This window comes from Taudactylus pleione, unplaced genomic scaffold, assembly GCF_031769625.1.
Source record: "Taudactylus pleione unplaced genomic scaffold, aTauple2 ptg000095l, whole genome shotgun sequence".
NCBI lineage: Eukaryota > Metazoa > Chordata > Amphibia > Anura > Myobatrachidae > Taudactylus > Taudactylus pleione.
The window spans coordinates 3731108-3737107 of record NW_028284497.1 but is presented as its reverse complement, the minus strand read 5'-3'; positions in this window follow the sequence as shown (position 1 = coordinate 3737107).

The window sequence follows — 6000 nt, the reverse complement described above, 5'->3', positions numbered from 1 at the left end:
AAATTGCAGATACATAAAGGATTGCATTTTACTACAATTACAAGTCAGTGTAACCAGGAGAAAGTTAGAGCTTACCTAGTGTATCATATGAACTCCCGTAGGTTTCTGAGCCCTGATTACTGTTACCCAGCTTTTATAATGTCCTCATTGGCTTTTCAATCCAGATAATGGTTTGCAGAAGCAGTTATACAGGTACACTGTTGTTAGCAGGAGAATTCATGGCTGTGACTGGTTTTCCAAATAAAGGGCCTGATTCTGATATTTACGCAATGACAATATTTACGCAGAATGAGCAATTGTTAGCCATAGTGCATGCGTGAAAGCCGTACTGTGCATGCGCAACGATTGGTTTGCGATTAAATTTGCACTGAGTATTCACTTGAAAAGTGATTGACAGACAGCATTTTGGGGAGCTAACTGAGATGGCTAGGTAAATGCCGGAATGTCAAACACAGTTTCATGAGCGTGCATAAATTAGCCATTGCAATCTCCTCCGCAGCATGAGAACTCTCAGCGAGTCAGGAGAGATGCAGTGTTTAAGGCAGGTCAGACTTCACTCAGAAGCTGTGTAGCTGTCTTATCTGCATCAATGTTCCCGATGTTTTTGCTGATGTACGTCTTCAGACAGATATAAGAAGTCAACAGTGGGCATACCTATGCTCAGGTAAATTTAGGAATACATTAGCATATTTTTGCTATTGCAAACCATATCTCAGTTGTGATTGCATTAGTGTAAATATCAGAATCAGGCCCAAAGTGCATCTGCTGTTCAGGTTTCAGTGATCAATGAAGGTAAGTGGGATGCAACACATTAGGTTCCTGATGCGTTTCTGTGTTGGAAACACTTTTTTCAAAGAACATTCCTGTTGAGATTGATGAGCTTGCACGAAACAACTGGCTAGAATAGGGTACTTATGACATTTGTTTGTAAAGTATCAGATGTATATTTAATTTGCCAGTCTCCGTATCTGTTTTCGTTTCTGTATGATATTAGATGACACAGATGTGTTCTCATACATTGCTGCTGCAGTCATGCCATACAGCCCCTCTTGGCGCTTCAGGTCCCTGCTTGTGCTGAGCATCTTTTTTGCATCTTTTCCATCCAAAGATGCATCTTAGTTACAATATGATGCTACTAAGATGCACCAAGTGACTGCTCTGATTAATTTGATATGCAGGATTTGTCTGAATCTGTATACAAAGTTCCGCTGCTTTTTTCCAACTTCCATTGTGCTTCATTTACAGACTCAGTTGCACACAGATATACAAGTGTCGCATATCAGTGCCACATGTGGGTCCATACCACCATACAGAGGGCAAATGACAAGACAGTACATGGTAACAAAGTACAATACATTAAGCAATAAAGTATACTAATAACACTACAAACTTCAGCATAGTTACTGATGTAAGTGGGGCAAGGAGAATAATTGTTACAAGCTCAAACCTGTACCCCATAGGCTAGGTGTCAGGACTGCGACTATTTTAGTACATGAAGATAGATACTTTTTCCAAAGTTCCTTTGTGGTCATTGGAGGAGCTATCATGCTTGCTGGCATTCTTCACATACAGGGAATAGAGAGTTAAAGTGATCATCTGTTTCCAAGGTATTGTCAAGTTGTGGGATTCCTACATTGCTCATTATTTCAAACCTGATTCAATTTGGGTCACATGTTCTGAACTTCCTATGGATCACAGACCTCTAGTATAAAGTCTGTTACTAACTGTGTCTCAGTGTCTGTGCAATGTTACTTTTAGGTCTTTCTTTGACTCCTGCCAGATCACTGGTGTGCCTGTGGGTTGCTGTGGACTTTGCTATATCTCCGCTCATGTTCCAGCTTAACTTCTGATGCCAGTTACAAGCCGCACTACAGAGCTCAGCATAGCCATTGCCTAAGTATTGCTTTCTGCTCCTCTGCTGTGGTTTCACCTTTTGCTGCACTATTTACTTTGCCTGTTGCCTCTCACTCCTGTGGACATCGAACCCATCTTCATTACAGTTGTCAACTGCACTGTTACAGTTATCATCACCGCATCACGGGGCTCAACCCCTTTCCGGATTCTAGTCACATTGCAGGGCTCAACCCTGTTCTGGAACTACACCACTTCACAGGGCTCAACCCTGCTTCAACTTTCATTGTATCGCAAGGCTCAACCCCGCTCCGGATTCTAGTTACACCGCAGGGCTCAACCCTGTTCCGGAACTACATTGCTTCACAAGGCTCAATCCTGCTCTGATCTCACTGCATCACAGGGCTCAACCCTGCTCCAATCTCATTGCATCACATGGCTCAACCCTGCTCTGATCTCACTGCATCACAGGGCTCAACCCTGCTCTGACCTCACCGCATCACAAGGCTCAACTCTGCTCCGATCTCACTGCATCACAGGGCTCAACCCTGCTCTGACCTTATCACATCACAGGGCTCAACCCTGCTCTGACCTCATCATATCACAGGGCTCAACCCTGCTCCGACCTCACCACATCACAGGGCACAACCCTGCTTCAACCTCACAGCATCACCAGGCTCAACCCTGCTCCATCTTTCACAGCATCACAGGCCCCACTCTGCTCTGGATCTCCATCACTACAGGGTTCCACCCAGGTGAAGCTCCTCTATACCATCCTGAGGTGTTAGCCTCATACTGGACTTGGGGTTCACTACCATATTAACATTTCAGTGTTAAAGACTATATGGGGGGTTTTCTGCTAAACTCATTATAGCTTATGTGTACCTCGGTGTTGTTGAGACTTTATGTGAGATGTTGCCATTATATTTCTCCTGTGAATAAATTCTATCTACTTTTATTCCGTTCTATCGATATTTCATGAAAAGGTAATTCCTAAAGCCACCCCAGTTTATTGTGCCTAGTAGGCCTGCCTCCTCCCAGGAGTCTCAAGTGTCAGCAGTCGTGACACTAGGACAGTGGTTCTCAAACTCAGACCCCACACAGTTCACATTTTCCAGGTTACCTAGCAAGTGGAGCTAATTATTTCACTTCTGTGAGGAGACTTGGAAAACATGTACTTTTTGGGTCATGAGGAACAAGTTTGAGAACCTTTGGGCTAGGGCACAACTAACAGGTTTGGACCCACTGCAAGAGGATATGAAGGAAAGACAAAAATTAAGTGGAGTCCCTGGCAGAAAGTCCAAGGAGAAGATAAATGAGTATAGCTGGTGAGCAAGAGTAGTAGATGATGAGACAGTAAGGAGGAAGGCCTTGTTCATAGGAACTTACATATTAAAGGGTCATGGAGACAAACAGATGACACAGGGAAGTTGAGAGCAGGTATTAAGAGTGGGAGAGATGTAAGATGAAAGAGGGTGAGTACATTATGTGGTAACATGGTTAAGCAGTGGGCTGGTATTCTTTTATGAACAGGTGGGTTTTCATCACCCATTTGAAGCTATGCAGGCTAGGGGATAGTCTAATAGAATAAGGGAGAACATTCCAGTAATGGGGGCAGAGAAATCTTGGATTCAGGAGTGAGAAGTAGTAACCAGAGGGGAGGAGAGCAATGAACATTGTCCGATAGTCCAACCAGAGTGGGTGGGAGGGAGTATGTAGGGAGATGAGGATAAATATGTTGTCAGAGAGATAGAAAGTGAGATGGTTTCATACAATCAACTTAAGTATTTTGGATGCAAAAAGGAGAAGAGAGATGGGACGGTGGTTAGAGAGTGAGGAGTCAAGGTTTTTTATTTTATTTTTAGAATAGATGAGACAGAGCATGTTTAAAGGAAGAGGGGAAATGCCAGAGAAGAGGGGTAGATTGAAGAGATGAGCATGGTAGGAGCAGGCAGAGACAAAAAAGGAGCGAAGGAGGCAGAAAGGGATGGGATTCAGGTGACAGGCAGAGGTTGGAGAGGATAAGATTAGGGAATGGTCTTCATCGTTCAATGTGGGGGGAAGGAGCACAGAAGGAGTGGCTGGGGGAAGTGGAGGATGGAGTGGTGTGGGAGGCAGAAAGATGGGAGGAGGATATTTTGTGATGGATGGCTTCAATTTTGTATGTGAAAAAGGATGCAAGTCAGTGGCAGTAAGAGGGAATGGGATGGGAGGATGGAGGTCATGGAGTGTGTTAAATGTGGCAAAGACTGTTTGGCTGTTCAGTCAGTTGGTGGACTGAAAGGAGATTAAAGACTTGAAGAAGGAGTGCTTATCAAGGGAGATGGCAGAACTGTAGGAAAAGAGTATACACTTAAAGTTCAAAAAGTCTGCCCAGGAGCGAGAATTTCTGGTGTTTGGTGGAGCTGGTGCATTTTTGAAGGAATCTGGTAAGATTGGAGTGTCAGGGTTGGATTTGGAGCTGCAAAGTGGGACCGAAGCAGTGTCAGAGCAGAGGACAGGATGAGGTTGTGGAAGGAGGCCATCTGATTGGGTCAGGTCAGGGTGGATAGGGGGGGAGAGTATCAAGTGAGTAAAACAGTATAGCAGGGTCAAGAACATTAAAATTACATCTGATGATTGTAGATTTGGGTGTGGGGAGTGGTACAAGAGAAGTGGAGAGAGTGAAGGAGAGCAGATGTTGGTCAGAGAGTGGGAAGGTAGAATTGGAAAAGTCAGAGATCACACATATGGGAGAAGACTAGGTCAAGAGAGTGGCTGAGGCAGTAGGTGGGGAAGGAGGTTCATTGAGAAAGCCCAAAGAGGAAGAAAGGTTGGGAAGTTTGGTAAAAGCAGTGTAAGTCGGATATCAATTGGGATGTCAAAGTCACCTAGGATAATGGAGGGGAGGTCAGAGGAGAGACAGTGATTAAGTGATGCAGCAAAGTTATCAAGAAATTTTGAAGTGGGGACAGTGGGATGGTAGATGACTGAGACATGGAGATGGATAGAATGGACTTAAAAGGAGGAAAAGAAAAGGGAGGGCTCTGCCTGGGCAGTCATCAGGTCTAACGGACTGGGTGACAAGGAGGCCCCCATAGGAGAGAGCAGTGAGGGAATTGGTATCAGTGGAAGAAAGCCAAATTTCAGTGATATAGAAGCAAACAAGTTGAGTTAGTTGGAGATGAGGAGGTCGTGGATACCAGGAAGTTTATTACAGATTGATCCAGAATTCTTAAATGCAGAGGGGAATGGGACACTGAACATGGCAGATGTAGATGAGTTTGGCTGGGTTGCTGGTGTGAGAGGATGGGCTTGCTCTGGGAGGGAAATGATGGCTGAAGGTCAAGATGAGTATGGGATGGGAGCGAGAAGTCATGCTGACCGACCAGGGGAGTATAGAGCAGAGAGTGGGGAGATTGAAGGCAGAGGTTGGTTTGGAGTTAGTAATGATTGGAAAAGAGGGGGTAGGTTGTAAACTTTTTGTTCAAACTACAGTAGATAGGCAATACTAACAGGAAAAACAAAAATACAGTCAGTAGTGAGACAGTAAGCACAGTATGTACTAAAGTAGTTTATAGACAATAAAATAAAAATAATCAAATGAATCAGTGCAGTTTCCTGGTGCATCATAGTTACATCACATTGCTAAAGTATTTAGACACATTTTTGGATGGAAAGAACTCTCAGTGCTAGCTGTGTCGCACAGGACCTGGTGGCTTATGTCCGGTGTCTCACGCCACATGGTGTATTGAGAATAAGTGCATGAGGACACATCTGTATAGTGGTTTACACACAGACAGCATTATTATGGGTTGTTCTGTATGCATTGAGGCTTAACTTTTAATCGTCAGATGACAGAAGATGCATAAACCAACCTAACTTAATTATCTATAAACTTATCTACAAATAATGACATGAGACAGTATGTTAGTGTTCAAAAATAATGGAAAGCATAATTTATTACAAAGGTATGGTGGCAGAAGAACATACAGCCAGATGCTATATGCAGTGTCTCAAGCTGGCCACAGACATAGCGATGTGCTTACGACCTGACATCGTGTACGATTTGTCGTGAGCTCTCCATGGGAGCTCCCCGGCAGTCGTGAGCATGATTTGGTCCAAAAACCTGCTAATTTGACTTCCAATCTCATGAACCATCGGATTGTC